This window comes from Protopterus annectens, chromosome 9.part0 (genome assembly GCF_019279795.1).
Source record: "Protopterus annectens isolate FY-2018-M chromosome 9.part0, PAN1.0, whole genome shotgun sequence".
In the NCBI taxonomy this organism is placed as follows: Eukaryota; Metazoa; Chordata; order Ceratodontiformes; family Protopteridae; genus Protopterus; species Protopterus annectens.
The window spans coordinates 331,446,275-331,467,279 of NC_056743.1; the positions used below are offsets into that span (position 1 = coordinate 331,446,275).

Here is a 21,005-nt window from a genome sequence, read left to right on the forward strand (position 1 = left end):
AGGGGTCCAACTTCCTATGCCCGGCCCAGATAGAAAAACGTTTCCATTTACTGTTGTAGACTTTCCTGGTAGAAGGCTTATGTGCCACCACCAGGATGGATCTAACTGCGGACGAGATACCGGGAGTCCTAGCCACTAACGGAACTGGATCAACCACGGCGAAAGCTTGAGGTCGTCCAGATTCGGAGTTTTCAATCCTGAAGGATGAGAAATCAGATACGGAATGGGATCTAAGATCCAAGGAGGAGCTATGAGAGGAGACCGCAGGTACGGGAACCAGGTTTGACGAGGCCAGAAAGAGGCTATGAGGATAACCTTGCTCCCCAACCGACGAGCTTTCTGCAAGAATTTTGTCATTAACGGGAGAGGAGGATAAGCATAAAAAAGACTGGATGGCCAAGCATGAACTAGAGTATCTCTGGCGCTCTCCCCCGGTGGGGGGATTAGAGTGAAAAACTTGCTGCACTTTGTGTTCGAAGGCAACGCGAACAGATCGCAGCAAGGTTGACCCCATTTGAGGAAGATCTGTTTCGCTACTAAGGGGTTCAGAGACCACTCGTAAGGTGAGAGGATAGTTCGACTCAGCTTGTCCGCTAAAATGTTGGACCGACCCGGAATGTGCGTTGCTAGCAGAAAATAGTTGGTGGATATCGCCCACTCCCAAACTCTCATGGCCTCTCGGCAAAGAGGGTAAGACCTGGTCCCCCCCTGTTTGTTGATGTACCAGACCACTGACATGTTGTCTGTTTGAATTGCAATAGTCCCTAGAGGAAGAAGGGCGTGGAGAGCTTGCAACGCTACAAACACTGCCCTCATCTCCAGAACTTTGATATGCAGAACGGTCTCTGTTGGAGTCCATGTGCCTTGGATGGTTCTGCCCATGCAATGCCCCCCCACCCTAGACGTGAAGCATTCGTAGTCACCGTGGCTTGGGGTAGAGGCATCAAAAAGGGCCGCCCTTCCCAAAGCTCTCGGGAATGGAGCCACTAAAGCAGTGATTCCCTGCAAAACCTGCTGAGGGGAATCAGAGTCCAACGGATGTCGAAGGATGGACCACTGGACCTGCAAGGTCCATTGAAGAACCCTCATGTTCAAGCGGGCTAGGGGTGAAACGTTGATGGCCGCCGCCATAGACCCTAGAGCCCTCAGGACTAATTCCACTGGTGGGGCCGGAGACTGTAGAAGTGCTAAGACGTAGAGAGTTAGGTTGCGGAGTCTGTCCGACGTCAAGAAGGCCTTGGACTGAAGCGTGTCTATTCTGGCCCCTATGAAGTCTAGGACTTGAACAGGCTGAAGGGACGATTTTTTGTAATTTATGGTGATCCCCAATAGGTGGGCCAAAAGCAGGAAACAATCCCTGGCTGAGCATAGTAGATGCCTGGTGGGAGCGGCGAGGAGCTAGTCGTCCAGGTAAGGAAAGACCTGTATTCCCTGAAGCCTCAGGTGGGCCGCTACAACCGCCATGACCTTGGTGAACACCTTGGGGGCTGTGGTGTGGCCAAAAGGGAGGACCCTGAACTGATAATGACTTGCCCCCAACCAAAAGCGGAGAAACCTCCTGAATCGTCTGTCCATTAGAATGTGGTAGTACGCATCCTTGAGGTCTATGGAGCACATCCAGTTGTTCTCCTGAAGAAGGGGGAGAATGGATTGAAGGGTGACCATCCGGAATTTCTCCTTGGCAATGAACAGGTTCAATGTAGACAGGTCGAGAATTGGCCTTAAGTCCCCCGTCTTTTTTGGCACCAAAAAAAACCTGGAGTAATTGCCCAATCTGGACTGGCCTGGGGGGACATGCTGGATGGCTCTTTTTCTTAGCAGCTCTTTTATCTCTAAGGCCGCCGCCTCCTTCTGACTGGGTGGGACATCGGGGAGGCGCCCCAACTGAGGGGGAGGATTTATGAAGGGAATAGAATAACCTCTGGATATTATTCGGAGCACCCAGCGATCTGTCGTGATGGACTCCCAATGTGCTAGGTGTTCCAAGGAGCAGTCGGGCAACCCCTCGGGGTTGTTGCGCGGGTCGGTCAGAAAAGGGTTCCCTCGGCCTGAAATTCTTCGGCCCCCCTCTGTTTCTGGGCTGGCGTCTGCCTTGTCCTCCCCTGCCTCTGAAGGACAAAGGGTCCGGAGCGAAACGGAGTTGTTGAGATTTCCGGAACCACATCTTCTTTTGTCCTCTCTGATTCCTGGAAAAGGACCTTTGAGGAGCAGAGAAGCAGATTCCGACGGCAGACAACGTCTTCCAGTCTTTCTCGCTCTGGAGTAGTGCATCGCGGACGGTCTTGCCAAACAGCATAGAACTGTCAAAGGGAGCGTTCGCGAAGGACGCCTTGAAGATTTCCGCAAAGTCGCAAAGATGGAGCCAGGCGTGACGTCATAAAGCGATACCTGCTCCGCTGGCTCTAGCCACGCCCTCCGTGGCATGGGAGAGAAGCCGCATAGATGTGTCGGACATCGATTTTAGAGTGGCCATTCGTGCCAAGAATGTTCGTTTGTCCTCGGCCGACATGGACTCCGGGGGTGACTCAGTGTACTCTTTCACTAGATCCCACTTTAGCCTAATCACGTGTGCCAAGTAGTTCAGCGCCCTTATGGAGAAGGTGGCTGAAGCAAACATCAGCTTTCCAATGTGGTCCATCATCTGAGACTCCTTGTCGGGAGGATGGACCGAGGAACTATCCTGTGCCAGTTCCTTCTTGGTGGCAGCCGCCACCACAATGACATCTACTGGGGAACCTTTACTCCACGCTGTCCTGTCTGTCGGGGGACTAAGGATCTTATCTGGTGTCCTGGGAATCAGCTCTACAGTGTCCGGCTCCTTCCACGCCCTGCTAGTAATTAAATCTACCAGGGGGTCAGCCGGAGGGGACACCCAAGAGTTAGACGGGCCTGCGTCAAACGCCTCCAGAAACACAGACTCATCCGAGGAAGGTTTTTGGGCTGACCACCCCCCTCTAATGCGCAGCATCTCCATAACGTCTCCAAAGGAGACGTCCTTGGGGGGGGGGGGTGACCTGGGGGAACATTCCCCTTCCTCCAAGTCAGTGTCTTCCATGAGGGACTTGGGGGAGTCCAAGTGCCTCCTTTTACACTTTCGTTTGTGAGGAACCTCCTAGGGGGGGGCTGTCCAAGGAGCGCTCACCAACCGGGTCTTGTTCCTCTACAGGAACCATCTGGGACGTAGACTCAGACTGTCCCTGGGGCCGAATGATGGAAGACAGGCCCATCTACGAGGGAATGGCGAGTGGATCCATAGCAATTGGACCCGAATAAGAAGTGTGCTCTGAACGCATCAGAGCCGAAGACAAACTCCCCCTCCAGATCCATGGTTCGGCTCACGACCCCGAGAGCTCGGATCCGAAATAGGACCTGATAAACTCAAGGGTAAGGCCGGTGTCGAAGTAGCGTTTACTATCGGCGCCGACTCCCCGGCTCCGAAGCTACCCGGATCTGACGGCTATGAAACCTGACAGCGGATCGGAGAAAGAGCAATGGGGGCAAACAAGGGGGCCGAGCTCCCCCCCCCGGAGGGGGGGGCAAGAGCACTCCCATCTGCATCTGGGCCTGAAGGAAGCGACGCATCATCCAGTCCATGTTCGCATCAGAAAGGCTTCTTGTCGATCTAGAAGCCACCGAGGCTGACCGGGAAGGCCGCCTCGAAGACCTCGAAGGCGGCCGGGGCTCCTCCTCTGGCCTTGGAGAGAAATGTGGAGAACGGAGCCGAGAGGGGGAAGACCCAGAGACCTTCAAGGGAGAACAGAGCTGCTTAGCCAGAGGGGCCGAAGGGGCAGAATCGGCCCGCCGCTTATGGCTCCTATGCCTCTCCCTGTCCTTGTCCCTCTCTTTCTCCTTGTCCCTCTCTTTCTCCTTCTCTCTCTCTCTCTCTCTCCTCTCTTTCTTTCTAGGGTTCCTCTCTCCATGGGATGCAGTGGGAGTTTGAGTCCCGGCCAGGGGAGCAGGAACCGTTGGCTGTACAGCCGCGGCTGGTGCCACTGAGGAAGAGGAGGAAGAAGTAGAATCCGCGGGCAAAAGGCCCGCTAAGATTAACTTGGTCTTCCTGTCCATCAAAGCCCGGGGGTTAAAGGTAGCACAAATCTGGCAGCCTGATGATAGATGCTAACCCCCAGGCAAAGAACGCACTGAGTGTGGCCATCGGCTGGGGACAGCTTATGGCCACACTCAGAGCATTTGGAAAAAATGGCCTTAGGGCCTTCGGCCATGACCAACTCAAAACACACACCCTCCCACATAGATAAGGGGAAGGGAAAACGCTAAGTCTAACCAACTACTTAAACCAAATTAAACTAATTTAACTAAAGGGTCGACTAACACTCACACACACACACACACACACACACACACACACACACACACACACACACACACACACACACACACACACACACAATTTAGCCTGAAAATACTGAGAAAAATCCTCTTCAAAAACTCACAAAATCGCCAGTAGCTCGTCACTCGTGCTTCTAGAAGTTGCGGCAAACAAGATGTGAGGACTGGAGGGAGGTAGCGGGGTATTATGGGTAAGGGGGAGGGGCTTAGAACTTGGATCTCTAGCTTGGAAAGCTGCCGGCTCAGATCCGGGTCGGATCCGATACCCACAGGTTGCTGATCGAATGAAGTTAACTATTTCAGATAATTAGTAACTTTAAACTCAGTCTTACTGTCACTCTTTTTTCAAACAAGAAAGGGAATGATGACAGCAGATCAAAGCCAGTGTGATGCCAAGGAGACAAGAAAAAGGAACTCGGGGAAGAATTTTCCTAAAATGAGTCAAGAACTATGAGGCTACAATAATTTTAAAGAACCACTGAATAAGTAAATAATTTAATAATAGAGTAATAATCTGCAAAAAGCTATGAGGAGCACTCAGATTGTAAGCAAAGGGAGGCTATGGGGGCAAACAAGATCTGAAGTAGCTTCACACACTAGTGCATTATGGGACAAAATTTAAAGGGGCTTGAGTCTGGAACACTAGTTTTGCTGGCTCAGATCTGACAAGCGGCTCGCGGACCCATCAGTCAGGATCAGTGCAATACAAAATAAATATGCCACATACTGCAACAGCATGAAAAGTCTCCAAAATCTACCACAAAGGAGGATGTGATAAAAATGTACTGCATATCAATCAAAGTGGCCTCTATACACAAACTTATAAAGACTGAATTATTACAATGTTTTTTTCTGGAAAATGAGGTAAAAGGAACTGAAGCAATGTAAGGAAGTTACACAACAAACTCTTTACAACTCTCTACACAAGGACACTACTGAAAGCACCATCAAGTTCAGAGTGCACTAAATCTGTCATCTTTTTCTGGGGGTGCATCTCAAATAAGTTAGCTACAGCGTAAGGTAGCTCAAAGCAGTTAAAAGCTGAGCCTGGTAAAGATAAAATTACAAAAGAAAGATACTAGTTCAAAGAAAACATGAAACTTTTATTATAAAAAAAACTACAAACTTTTTCATGTTTTATGAAGTATACAGCGTACTTATACCATTCCATACTTACTTTTCTTCTCGACAGTGATTAAGGTCTTCTAACTGCTTTTCCTTTTGTTCACGAAGAAGTTTTACCCTGTAATAAAATGAAAAGTCGTCACTGGAAGGAAGTGCAACATCTCTCTTCCTCAGAAATTATCAACAAGCTAAAGTAACTCTTGTAACTCAAATGTGCTAACTTGCCTCTTGTAAAGAAAAATCATAGATAAGGTCTGTACAGCATTATTAAATGTAAGCCTACCCCAACAATTCTATTTTAAGGGCAACTAACCATATCAGATGAATGTTACTAGAAAGTAATAAATAATTAATTTTCTTAAAATACTTGTAAATCTGACATACACTGCAGTACACACAAAATGGCACCATCGAAAGGAGGGGGTGATGTTTGTTCGAGTGACTGGCAAGCTTGCATAATAATATTACAAACAGCTGAACTACCAGTTCTACAGTTAAGATTCCCATTTATGACAGTAGCAAAATTATGTAAAAGACATCACAGAAGTAGATCTCTGAAGAGGTCACTGTAATAAGAAGTCATAACAACAGCATTTATATACCTTCAGTACTCTGTTTGTGAGATTTTTCATCAGTTGCCCCATTCCTACCTTTCAGAACCAATACTGGTCTCGTGCCTGCCTCTGAATGCACCCAAGTATGAGACCGAGATACAGACAGATGGATACCCAAAGCACACAAGCACATACATATTATCATATTTTAATGCTATTTTGCAGCTTACCTCCATATGACTTCTGAGGATCTGCCATTCTGCACTCTCACATTGGTGTGCATGTACAAACTGCTTCTGACGGTATGCTGCTCTGCCACTCCCACTTCAGTGCAAATGTGCAGATTGACTGGTGGTCTGCTTTGCTCTTCTTGTGCATTCACTCCCCAGCTGCTCAGCCTTCCTCTGCCTTTACAGCATTACAACCCTTGACATATTTCTTCCTCCTTCCAACCTACTTAAGTAACATCACACATATACCTTTAACTTTGAACTATTAAACCTTGAAACATAAACGTCTGCAACAGGCTGAATGACCCCGGTTTATTCTCTCTTTCTAATGTGTCCCTGATTACTTAAAAGTACTCAACCCCAACTTTCCACTTATATCTGCTACAATGTAAACTATCACAGAAGTAGTACACACACACATACATACATTATATATATATATATATATATATATATATATATATATATATATATATATATATATATATATATATATATATATATATATAAAATCTCTCTCTCTCACTATATATATATATATATAAAATCTCTCTCTCTCACTATATATATATATATATATATATATATATATATATATATATATATATATATATACACACACACACATATATACATATACACACACACATAATTCTCAAAGTACTGAATGTTCCAAAGAGTGAATTCAAAAATACTGATTTTTTTTTTTTTTTTTTTTTAACAGAGACTCTAAAAGATCAAAAAACTTTGCAGGAGGGCAAGCTTCCTTCACCCCCTGCTAATTACATATACATACTAACTCTGAGATTGGGGAAAGGTCATATTATCAGACCCTACTGTGCACAACCTTGCACACAAACCAGCCAGGAGGCTGAACATAAGGAAGACAGTGTGTCTGCTCTTTTCAGTGTGCCCCCTTACAGAATGTAACCATAAATAGGTTCATAGGTTTATACTAGGCTATCTGCCCTAAGGCATTTATAAGCCTAGCCCAAATTGTTGTGGCTTACGCCACCCCTTATATGAAAAAATACTGTGCCCATTAGTTTGTTGTGCCTCTGTCCAGCAGTGACACAGAGATGATTCCTGGGATAAACCTACGATCTCCCATCCACAGGTCAAGATTTCTCTTGAACAGAGCCAGCAAGGTGCTCTGCCTCACATGGACCGGGATTTTATTCCACAGCATAGGGAGTCTCTGGGTGATAAATCTATCCCTCCAGCACGTCCTATTTATATCCGTGCTAAGGTTTAAGTCGCTTGCTCTAGTGGTTTTGGTGGATTTGGATTTTTTGAGGTGGAGCATGTCCATTAATTTCGGGTTGGACATGGCCTTGCATGTCAGGCACATGTCACCTCTGAGCAGAGAGTATGCAACTGAATAGAGCTGGAGTTTCTTCAATCTGGCAGCATATGACAGATTTTGGAGTCCCTTTATCCTTTTGGTGAGGAACTTTTGGGGTCTCTCCAATTGCTGCAGATGTCGGGTGCGATACATCCCGAATGGGGCATTGTACTCGATCATTGGTCTGATAAGTGAAGAGTACAGGGGAACAATGACCTCACTAGATCTGGATGTGAATCCCTTCATGATCAGGTGGGCAATGTAGAAGGTCTTTCTAACCACTTTAGCAACGTGAGTGTCAAAAGAAAAGCCACTGTCAACCTGGGTCCCCAGGTCCCTGATAACCTCTTCTGTGCTTAGTGGATTGCCACCTATATGGTAGCTTGGGGTTACCTTGTTTTTCCCGAAGTGTATGACTATACATTTTTTGGCGTTTAACTTCAGGCCACGGCTCTGGTACCAGCTATCTGTTTCCGTGAGTCCCTTCTGAAGGATATCCGTGTCCGATGCACTTTCCACTATGGCGCCCAGTTTGCAGTCGTCTGCAAACTTTGTCAATAAACTCCTCCCATGTTGGCCTGTACTTCTGAGAAGTAGATGCCGAACAATAGGGGGCCAAGGACCGAGCCCTGTGGGACACCGCTTGTGACCAGCTTGGAGTCTGACATAGCGCCAGCAACTCTAACCCTGTGGGTTCTGTCCTTAAGCCAGTTTGCAACCCATCTTGTGACATATGGGTTTACATTTAAGCTGGTAAGTTTTTCTACAATACCCGAGTGGGGTATTGTATCGAAGGCCTTTGCAAGGTCAAGGTAGGCTGTATGGACTTGCCTTTCCCTCATCAATGGCCTTGGTGACTGTTTTGAAGAAGTCGACCAAGTTCAAAAGGCATGATCTGCCCTTGACGAAGCCAAACTGGGTCGGGTCCAATGTCTGCAAGTCCCCTATATCTTTGTTTATGAGCTCCATTATGATCCTCTCCATAGCTTTGCAGACTAGACTTAGAGGCACCGCCTTTGTGGAGTGGGACCACAGTTGCCATACGCCACTCCTTGGGCACGTATCCTGTGGTAAGGCTGAGATTACACAGCTGCCTTATGTGCGGGTTTAATTCCTCATTTAGCTCGTGTAGCACACAGCCGGGGACACCATCCGGTCCCATTGATGCTGTGTTTTTAGCTTTAGAGAGAGCAGCTTTCACCTGTGCATTTGAGATGTCTGGGAGGCTACACTCTGCTGGGATAGTTATCTCTCCTTTAGGGGGGGAGAGGGGGGTGAAGTTTGCACTGAACCTGTCTGCCAGTATGTTGGCAATGTTTGTGGGTTCAGTGATTTTTGTATAATTTTGGACTAATTCTGAGCATATCTGGGAGTTTCCACCCAGGTTATACAAAAACACATATATATCACCCCTCTCCATTTCATTCACATTTTACTCCTGGACAGTTTTTCCACAAAATCAGTTACAGCTTCACACTCTTCCCTACAGTATTTCAATCATTCTCTTTGCAGCTTAAACACAACCTATTTTTTTCCTTTTAGATATACTTAAAACATTGCATCATCTACTCAGCCAAGTTCAAATGCTCTCCTTCTGCTTAACAGAATGCATGTAAACAATTGCCTTATTAGAACAATGGACTGCCCTATACCCTTCTTGATACTGTAATTTTTTAAACACTTTTATTATATTAACACTTAATACATACATCAAAAAGAAAACAAACCACATTAACAGTTTCCCATTTACATACATTACACATCATACTTTGTCATCAGTTCAGCATTACATAAATGCTCAAATCCTGCATCCCCTTAAATCTCATTCCTCCTTAACATTATTCTGCGTGTACTGTTCCTACATATTCCATTTACTTCTATGTAATTCGCTCCTTCCCTTTTCTAAAGGCAGCTCTTTCAGTTCTTTTATCTCATTTACAATAATCAATACTTCAAATACAGTTGATTTAGACACTGATTTCCATTTTCTAGTAACTGCTTTTTTGGTAGCCAAGAGAATTAAACTTATGAAGACCTTACTACGTCTAAGCAATTTAGACCCTCAGAGCTTAAAAGAATCATTTCCTTAGTTATAGCCACTCACTCCCCAATATTTTCTGACATAGTTCTCTGCAGGGAATTTTTTAAATCTGCCAACTCATTACACTCCCAGAAAACATGTCCCAATTTACCTCTTTCTTCCCCATCACACCTCCAACATCTGCCATCTACTTGAGGAAAGATTATTTGAAGTTTGCTTGGGGTATAAAACACCTGAGCAAACAATTTCAAGCAAAGATCCTAAAATCTTCTGGACTTGGGAGCCATACATATGTTCTCCCACTGTTCTCCTGTAAAATGCTTTTCCAGTACCTCTTTCCCAGTCTTTTCCAATTACTTCTGATTTAGTCTTACCTCCTTTGATTTATTCTTATAGTTATCATGCAATATTTAATATGCCCTGCTAATTATCAATATCTACTAATTATCAATATTTAACAGCAGCTTCTGTTCTAGATTCATCTAGAAGCTCTGCTAAAGCAGATCTTTCATTTAAGATCCCCTATGCCTTTTCTCTTTGCTTGTGCTTTGATATCTATCCCTGGTAGGGAAAGCAGTTTCTAGTCTGCAGTCCAAATGTCTTCTTGGCCACATCCCACTCTATTACCATTCCCTCTCTAGTTATTTGCTCCCAACACCTTGGTTCCTTTGCCAGTTTACTCCAGTAAATTCCAGCCTCACCTTACCTATTTTCTGTACCCCTACTTGCAGTCATCCAAATTGGCAAAATCTCCTTTCTCCATTCTAGTGTTGGCTTAGTTCTTGGAGTGCTTTCTTCTACTTTGAGTATAATGCTCTGTAAGATTATTATTTCTCCTTAAGGATCTGCTTCCAAATTTCCATTCTTCATTTCTTGAACTTCACCCCTGCTTCATCATCATCCCTTTCCATTTTGAATTACAGCTTTCTGCTTGTGCTATGTATAGGAGCCTTAACTATGTAGCTCTGAAATATCCCTTCAAATCAAGTAATCTCAAACCATTGTGTTCTATTGAAAGGATCAAGCTTATCCCACTTGACTCTTGCCATCTTCCCCACCCAGATAAAATCCTTTAACTCTTTAATTGCTATCTGCAAGTTCTCTTCTGGTTGATAAAAATATGCCTGACCTATATATAAAACTAAAGGAACTAAAAGCATTTTGACTGCTTGTGTCTTGCAATCCATAACACAGAGCTTCCAATTTCTCATTTCTTATATTACTTTTTGTTCAGTCTCTTCCCACATATCCTTAGCTGCCATAACTATCCTTTTAATTCATACTCATGGAGAACTTCATTTTATCATGTCCCCATAAATATGGGTGTCGATGAACCAATTCATGGGTGGGTATATAGTTTACAACTACTGCGTTTGTTTTATCTTCATTAATTTTGTATCTGGAAAAGACCTGAAATTGTAAAATGTTCACTGAAATTTCCTTTTCTGGCTTTATCAGGTACAAAATAACATCTGCAAAAAAAGACAGCTTTTCTTGACTATCACACTAATTATATCTTTGAATTTCTGATTGACTTATTTTCTTTGACAATAGTTTTAAATGTAACAGAAATGATAAAGGGGAAAGAGGACACCCCTTTGTGGTTCTCTGCTCAAACAGAACTTATCAGAGAGGAACTCATCCACTTTAATTTGTGCTTCCAATCCCGCATATATCTTCCTAATCAACCTTATAATTTTATCAGGGAATGCAAATGCTTTCATTGTCTTATTTAAAATCCCAGCTTACTCTTGTCAAATGCTTTCTCTGCATCAAGACCCACCAACAGCAGTTGTATTTTCTTACATTCTGCTTCCCTCTGGATCATCATTGTTTTATTAATGTTGCCAAATGTTTGTCTCCTCTCCACAAAACCAGACTGATCCATATCTATCAATTCTGGCATCACCTTTGCCATTTTTTTAGCCATTATAGACAAACACTTTATAATCATGGTTTAGAATTAAAATGGGCCTATATGAAGCTGGATCTGATGGGTTTTTACCATCTTACCACTGCTTTCTTCCAAGATGTTGATTCTTCTTTTAAAATACTGATAAACTAAACCTTCTAGATCTTTATCAGTTTTTTCTTTCCTAGCTTCCAAACTTCCACAGGAATACCATCTATTCCTGGGGATTTTTCTGTAGATTGGTTATACATCACCATTTTATTGCACTTCTTCCCATCCCATTAATTGATACTCATCTATCTCTAACCTTGGCATATTTAATTCTTCCATAAACATTTCCATTTGCACCGTTTCCTGATTTCCATATTTCTCTGCTTTATACAGATTTTCATAAGATATCTGAAAATATTTCTAGTACCTGTACCTCTGGTTATCTTTCTTGTTATAGACTCCCTAAGCTTGGCAACAACCCTTTCTATTTTCTGTTGTCTAAGATGTTGTGCTAAAAGAGTACGTGCTCTGGAGTTCTTATAAAAAAAGTTGCTTAACAGCAGTCTTTCTAAATTTGCGCATATTTTTTGAGGTAATCCCTTATTTTCAGTTTATCATTCTGCAATTGCTCCTCTTCTTGCACTGTGAGATTTCTCCTCTTCTGCAATACTTCAACCTTTGTCAGTCCCTCTAAATAATTCTTGTTACTTCTTAACCACATCTCTGTCTTTTATTTCCACTGTAGTTTTACATATCTCTCTGTCTTTTATTTCCACTGTATTTTTAAATTCTACTTTAATCTGACCCCACTCCCTAGTTATATTTTTTAGAAGAAGAAATTTCTATTTTCCATAATAACTCCCAAATAATTTCTACGACCCATTCCTTAAATTCCTCTCTCTTTAGCAGATGGGTGGGAAAGCGCCAGTGTCTCATTTTTTATTTCATTAGCCTGCATTTTTATTTTAATTACTGGCACATAATCCCAAATAGTTACTAGATACGTACCAAAATGTTCAACTAAATGGAGATGTTCTCGTGAAATATAATTTCTGTCTAGCCAAGTCTAGTTTTTGTACCTTGGGGAATAATATGCAAATTCACTCAGAGTTCCTACTACTATTGAATTCACATCTTCCATACCAAATATATTCATAAATTTCTTCAAAATTCTACCCTCTTTTGTTATATTTTCCCTTCTGGGCCTCCCAGATATATCTTCACTGCTGCAAATCAAATTCCAGTTTCCACCTATATGTAACATTCAATGCCGAAAGCTGATTATTTCTCCAAGAATTTTCTTAAGCTCCATTATAGCATTTTTAAGTGGAATATAAATATGTGCCAGTGTAATCATGCTCCCTTTCCAGTAGCCCCTTAGTACTACATATCTACCATTATTGTCTTTCCCCCTTTCTATCACCACTGGAGCTCCTCCTGCAATTAATACAAGTACTCATTTTTATCTGTCCCAGATATTCTGCTAAATAACCTTCCTGAAATCCTTTCTTTATCAAATTCACATGCTCAGTTCTTTCCAAATGTGTCTCCTGTAGCATAGCTATTTGCACTCTGCATTTTAATATAGTTCACTACTCTTTTGTATTTGTATATATCTGTGAGACCATTTGCATTTAAAGATAATATAGAAAGTGTTGCTATTATGTTCAGAAGTTATTAATTTCACCTGTGTACAGCTTTTTTTGAAATGTCTAGTTTCAGCTTTTGTGTTATATGCATACACTAATGTTTGGCAGGTTGATCTTTTATACAATTGTTTCCTGTCATATGCATTTGAACCTATGTCACATCTTACAAAACTTTTTGTTTTAGTAAAAACCCTCAAAGACACCCCAGAACACCCGTAAAACCTATTAGCTTAATATTAACATACAAAAATATGTACATCTTCAACTACTGACGTTGAATCCTCCTAAAAGGCACAGTTGTTGCAGACTGACAGCCACACTCAAACTTGGATAAACCTATAAAGAAGGTTATACACGCTAAGACGCATGGTACAGTTTAAGCTTCTACTTTCACTAAGTGCTATCTGTCTTTGTCATATCTTTTTTCCTCTCCTGGATTAGAAACACACTCGAATGCTTTCAAAAAACATTATCTTCTAGCCAATGAAAGAAAGAAGTATTCTGTTTTTATTGCACCTTATCAGATTGTCTCCATAGAGGCATGAAAACCAGATACATTGTTGCCTTGACTTTACTCACTGTACACCAAGCAGGAGACGACTAATCATTTTCCAGAAACACTCTACTGTCTCTTCAGTACTTCCTCCTTTTGACATAGCTTTGTCTCACTTATTTGACAGAGGAATTTTTTATATTCAGTATTCTTTTTTTTTTTGTCTGCTTCCCCTTAAAACTTACTACCAGATCAAGCCAAGGGCCTTAATCCAGTCATTCAACATTGCAGTGCTACAATTCCTAAAACAGAACAAGAAAAAGAAAGAAGGAAAAATAGGAGCACCTGTTAATTTTAGTATCCCAATTACACTCAGAAATGACTGAGAAAGCTTTACTTTATAGTATGCAGTTTATGTAATGCATTACAAATATACTACTGTTAAGAACATAAATTTGCTTTACTTACAGTTAACACTCTCCTTACTCTTCATCCTCCAAAATGTTCTTACAAACATTAACAACAAAAAGTAGGGCATATGCCTTGGAGTCCCTACAAGTTTAACAAAAAAGTCCAACATTTCCAGGTTTTCTTTTTCTGTCATGTGTCAAGCAATTAATGCTTTGTAATCCCACATTTGTCAATTTACAAGTTGCTGGTTTTCTTTGTTGATCTCCACTTCCCAAATCTAGTCTCTGCTTCATTTCCAATGTACTCCTTGTTCTTGTAGTCAACTCTTCTGCTTTTTTCTCTCTCAAACATTTTCTTTTGAAACTTTGGAAAAGGTTTCACTGGTGCAGCTTTTCTATGGGTTTTACTACTAGAACAAGCAGCAGAATTGCTTTCTGTTTGATAGCTCACTTTTTGTTGCACACACTTCTGTATTTCCTACGTAGCATGGTTTGCTTCAAAAATTATTTTGACCCTCCAGGAAAGAATACCCTGAAAATAGTTGGCTACTGCAGCTTGAATCTCACACCTTTTTATCAAGATTCCCTGATTAGTGGAATAAATTTAATCCTCTTCTGCCCAGTGTACAGTGAGTAATCATTTTCCACAAGCACTCTACTGCCTCCCACTTTTAGTACTTAGTCCTTCAGCCAAAGTTTTGACAGAGTCAATTCTTTCTGCTGGTAGGATTGCATCTTTACTATTAAAGGTCTAGACTGCTTTCTCATGGCCAGGTTTGGAGCATACATACAATGTGCCATTTCAATTAACAACTCCTGCTGTGGAATGCCAGTCCAATTGCTTATTTATGCTTTCACAAAATTAACAGTCTGCTCCTTCCAGTTTCAATGGTACAGAAGAAACTCTCAGATTTTTCCTATGCACTCTGTCCTAATTCTATTACTTTTGAAACATCTCTTCTTGAAAGCAGTCTCATACTGAGCCAGCCTTTTCTTCATTTCGATCTCTGATTTTTTTCAGTTTTTATCACCTCATCTGAATATCTGTTTAAAGCTTCTTCAATTTTGTCCAGCATTTTGAGTCAATATACTCCTTCAGTGTTTCATTTATTTTAATCAGCTCTGATTACATTTGACTTACTATTTTCCTCTAGATTACTGCAAGTCATGTCTTCTACCAACACTGGAGCTTGCACTGCTTTTTGCTGAAAAGCTGCAGAATTCTTTCCAGTTAGTGTTTCCTTCTCATCTTTTGTGATTTATTCTCTTTCAGGTTCTCTTTCTTTCTTGCTGGCATCTTGGCAGTATACCTACTAGCCAGTTACTGAAATTTACCCAAAAGATAAGTTCACTGGCTCTCTTTTCTGAGTTTCTGTTTTCACTCTGGGAGAGCTGAATCTAAGCTGTTACACAGTATGCAACCATCTTGGAAGTCTCCATCTTGGTTTTGGTAGGAATCTTTTTCTTTTTTTTAACTTTCTTGCCACTGTTTTTCAAAACTGTGTTCACTTGAGCCTTGTGGAACATGCCTGTTCAGCTTCTTGAAAATGAAAACTGAAATGGAAGCAATGTTTCTCTTATATTTAAGAAAGGAAATTTGAAAAAGCTGGGTAATTCCCTGAAGTAACTTTTCCCTTTCATCAAACCCTTTAAGGACCTCTGCAGAGGAAGGATCAAACAACCCATCTTTATAAAGGGGAGCATTTAGAATTTCTATTTTATCATCTTGTAAATTTTGAGAATGTAACCAAGCAAATCTTCTCAAGAGAGAGCCAGTGACAGCGACACCAAATAAAACATTAGCAATGTCATAAGCAAATATTGAAGAACGTGTGACGCACTCAGACACAGCAGATACCACATGGCATACAGAAGCTCAGCAATTAAATTCCCTAAATTATTAAAAGATGCCAGCAGAAGCTTAAAACATGTCTAAAAATTTACAATTCTGAAAGCCAAGGTTGAAGAAGAATAGTTTTTTTACCAAACTTATCCAAAACGTTTCGCAGTTTGTCAGAAGGGTTAACACTACATAGTGACTGAAGTTTGGTAGAAGCAGACTCTGACAAGAAAATTATTGCAGGATCTGCCATTGGGTTAAAAAGATAAACTTATGGGACAAAGACACTTTATACAACTTATCCGATTACCAGACTATCAGGGAAAATACAGACTGCCAAAAGGAATCCTCTAATACTGTCCATACAGGAGGAGGAGGTACTAGTTGAGAAAACACTACCTGTAATAAATCATAGTATCTTTGTTGCAATACAGTCCTGTCTTTGACAACAGTATTAGAAAAGAACCACTTTTCATGAGGGAAATCAGAGGAAAAGCTATCTTCAGAGTAACGCATTCCCATCTTGTAGTGAGGGTATAGGAGAAACACTGTCACAAACTACACCATGCATCTCATTACTGGGAATCAGAATCCAACAGGGAAGAAAGTTTGTCTTTTCTTATGAGAAGGAATACCATCATGAAGAGATTGAAATGCTCTCAACAATGCTTTTCCTAAATTCAGCTAGTAATCAGCTTCAGGAAAGGAAATCCATCTAGATTTATATTTCTTCTTCCTAGAAGACCCCCCCCCCCCCAGGGAAAATCAGTTGTGGGAAAGAGACTCCTCAGTGTGCTACAGCAAAGAAACATTGTCTGGTACCTACCTTAAAGCCTGCAAGGGTGTTCTCCCTTACCTTGAAAAGATAACTGTACATAAGCTGCCGAGGATGTGCCTATTTCCTGGTTCATTGTGGCATGTTGAAAAACACCACTGGGGGCCCGAGGGAAAAGACGACTGATCTCAGGAACAACACAAGGCCACAGCAGGGTTACACATCAGATGGTGAAGCATGGAGGAAGCTGGCTTGAAGACCAAAGCCTCCTTAACTGATTTCTTCTTGTAGCTTGGGGAGAGACAATAGATATAGCGGCACCCTGGTCCATGACTCTGCCACAAAAGGAGTATCACAGGCAGACAGTGGAAGCCAGAAGAGTTGGTGATACCTTTTTATAAAAGCAGACTTTTTGAGGTGAATCTTTTAATGACAAGCAACACACACATGCCTTAGCCCTTCACAACAAAGCAATGTATAAACAGTACACTTTTCAACATAAAACTGAAAGAAAATTTTAGAAGTCCCCACAGGTACTCAATACTGGCTTACAGCTGAAAAAAGTGCCAGATTAGTGGTTAGCAGAGATCTGAAGGTTTGGTCTTAACCAGACAGAAAAATACAATTTTTAAAAAATTTTCTGAGCATTCCACAAAGAAAAAATTCCAGATCCACATAAAAATTCCTGAGGGAAAAGTTTGATTTTTTTTTTTTTTAAAACAAAAAACAATTTTACATAGGAATTTCCTCATGTAAGCTAGATATTAAAATATTGTTCTAAGGAAAAATGTTAGCATGACGTACTCAAACAAGGGCAGAAATCCGCAAAAAAAAAAAAAGTGTATAGAACACAACATATATACTTTTTTTCAAATTCAGAAACTGGAAGGAATTCCCAGATGAGGAACCTACCATGCCCATCTCTAAGGAAGCACTAGCGAACCAATCACCCGAAGCCTGTAAAAGGGTGCATTCTTCAATGGCAACAAAAGTTCTGAAGTTTTTTTCCTGCCTAGTCACTATCTTTATACAGCTTTTCTTGCACTTGGCAGTGGCTAAGAAGCAAGGAATGTGTCCTAAAGCTTTAGAAGCTGGCCAACTGGTCTGATCCCTTAGCGGGGCATTCCATATAACATTGGATGCTGCAGCAGTGATCTAATGATGAATATCTTGCTGTAGTAAGTTTCACATGATAAATAAATTCAATCATAAAAAGAACTTCAATGCATTAACCCATTAAGCAATATAAGATAGGCAGCCAGATGAGCAAATAACACTCATTGTAGCTACTGCTATTCATGAGGAACGAGGATTACCACCAAAAATTAAAAAAAAAAACAAAAACAAAACAATATTCATTAAAAAAAAAAAACAGCAACAGGTTGTTCACAGGTACAAATTCTGACTAAATTTATGGCCAAGGAGATGACTGAGAAGCTCAGCCACCACACACAGTACTGGTGGTATACAACAGTGTTCTCCATTAAGTAGATTCCTTCCACATATTCCAGGTGAAAATCTGGGATCACCCATCTTAGTCACCCAGACTGGTTTGAAAGTTTCTAGGGAAGTACTCTTTTAGATTTGTAACAGCAGCCTATTCAAAAAATTAGAAATATCTTGGGTTAGGTACCTGTTGCACCATCTGATACTGCTGATATGGTAGTACATGTTTAGGTTTCTAAAGGAGTTAAATGCCTTACCTCTAGTCCAATTTAAGTGTCAAAATTCAGAGTGTTGGGTCATTCATAAAACAGAAGACTAAGTATAGATCACCCATCAGTTGTCTGCAGAGACAGAGTGCAATCAGTCTATCGGAGTAGCCAAGAGATTTTTTTCATGAAGCAGCTTTGAGGTTTCTCAAGCTGGTTTAGGTGTTTGTTGAATTACATTCCAAATAAGGCATTATATTCAATGATAGCCCAAACACAGGGTGAATAAAGTGGAACTACAACTTCTTTGGACCTTGGACAAGGCAAAATATTTTCTAACACATGGAAGGGGTAGACAAAGGAGAGTCTGTTATCAACAAACTCACCCAAATCCCTGATGACTGTGCTAGACTTAAGTGGAATGTTATCTAAACTGTAAGCAGTGGTGATACTAGCTTTAACAAAGTAAACCATGCTGCATTACTTGGCTTTAAAGTTAAGACCATGATTAATACAGTAAGCATTTGTTTGGTCCATTTCTTGCTGGAGAACTGGATTTGATAAACAGCCCCTAGTTTGCAATCAGCAAACTTAGTCAGCCATGTTGTTGTTGTTGTGTCTTTCGGCTTTTCCCGGTTAGGGGTCGCCACAGCGGAACTCCGGTCTGCTAATGATTGGCAGTAGATTTTTACGTGCCGAGTTGCCAGCTCTGATGCACAACCTTCAACGAAGGTACGCCCATTCATGCATGTCTCCACGCAGAAGACGCTCTAACTGAGAATTGAGCCGGACAGCGTCTTACTGTGAGGCGACAACGCTACCGCAGCACCACCACCGCAGTAAACTTAGTCAGCCATAGTCCTCTGATATCAGCTTTCATGTCAGAAAAGTGAATGGCAAATAGGATGGAACCTGGGATAGAACCCCGCCAGACATCACAGGTAACATTTCATCTGTCAGAGCAAATACTACAGTGTTAAAGGTATGGGTTCTTTCAGATATCCGGTTATCTATCCAGTGAAATATGTACGAGTTAATTTTATCACTCCCATCTTCTTTTTTTGTTTTGCCTCCACAGTCTGCTAACCATCAGCCTCATCCTGGTTCTTGGAAATGGTTCTGAGGGTTGAAGAAGTGGATTCCAATGACAGTGAGTGTCTTACCATCCTGGTGACAGTTTCCTTAACCTTTGGTCTGAAAAATGTGGTACCAAAGGGGTGTTCAGGAAGGATGTCTAAGCTTTCTGCAAAGTCATGCAATTACACTGAGGTGTGCCAGTGAATGGCTATGCCAGTTCTTGCTGCTCGCTACATGCCATCAGCTGCTTTAGAAAGCAGACACATGGATACGCTGGACATCAACTATAAGGTAGACAACTAGGACTCCACTGCATTTGGGTGTGAAGGACTTGGTGAGTTCCTTAGTCAAGTCCTTCTGGAAATGCGTCATGTGGGCCAGGTAGTTCAGAGTTCTAAGTACAAAAGTCACCGAATCATTTGCAGTTTCCCCAAATCTGTCTAATGCTCTTTATTCCCTCTGGAAGATGGACAGATGTATACTCCTCAAAGAGTTCCTTCTTAGGGCCTGCTGCCACAGCCATGTAAAAGGAACATGTGCTCTATCTTAGGTGCAACACAGATTTTATCTGGCTCCTTAGGAACTGGCTCTGCCTTATTAGGATCTTTCCAAGCTTGATGAACTACCAGGTCCATAAGTGCGTCAGCAGGCAGCACCACACAAGAGGTAGAAAAGCCAGATCCAAATGCCTCAAGGAACAGATTACTTGGGAGAGGGTGTATTGGTGTTTCATCAACTCCAAGTTGTCACCAAAAATGACATACTCCAAAGGAGATGTTGGGGATCTATCCCAGTCATTCAGGTCTGTTTCTTCAGTGATGGATTCCAGGGAGGAATCTAAATGTCTCTTCTTATGTCTGTACCCTGGAATCAAGCCTTGATGGAACTTCTAGGGATGGGTCAGAGTCAGACGGTGATCAGCCCTGAGACTGAATGAAGCTGAAAGCCCTTATCAACCTGGATATCCAGAGTCAGACACAATGCCCAAAAAGCGTTGGGACAGAGCTGAGCATGTGGAAAGCACCTCTTCTCTAGCAAGAACCTTTTTGAAAGCCGAGGTGGAGACTGGGAGTCTAAGAAACTCCATCACTGGGGTGAGATGTAGGAAAAGCTTCCCCCTATCCATCTTGCCTCAGATCCAAAGGATGGAATGGACTAGGACACGGGTTCCCAAACTGTGTGCCGTGGGGAGCCACAGCTTCCTTACAGGGGAGCCGCAAAGCTTAGCAGCTGATTGTAGGTAAGTGAACGCCTGTATGAGTGTGTGTGTGTGTGTGAGAGATCGGGAGAGTGAGAGCGATGTGAGTGAATGCACAGGAATGAATGAAAAAGTGGCTATGTTTGTATGTGAGATCGGGAGAGTGAGAGCTATGTGTGAGTGAACGCATGTATGAATGAGGAAGTGGCTGTGTGTGTGTGTGTGTGTGTGTGTGTGCGTGTGTGCGTGCGTGTGTGTTTGTGTGAGATCGGGAGACTGACAGCAATGTGTGAATGAATGCAGGTATGAATGAGGAAGTGGCTGTGTGTGTGTATGTGTGAGATCGGAAGAATGAGAGGGATGTAT

At 42.0% G+C, this 21,005-nt stretch overlaps 1 protein-coding gene across 1 annotated transcript in view; it reads right to left on the reverse strand.

Annotated features, from left to right (window-relative positions):
* Positions 1 to 5,615, reverse strand: part of LOC122811221 (nuclear pore complex protein Nup88-like) — a 261,114-nt gene extending 255,499 nt beyond the window's left edge. The window contains exon 1 of the mRNA XM_044082913.1: positions 5,525 to 5,615. The gene's annotated coding sequence lies outside the window, so the exon portion shown is untranslated. The remainder of the gene's footprint in view (positions 1 to 5,524) is intronic.
* Positions 5,616 to 21,005: the final 15,390 nt, after the last annotated feature.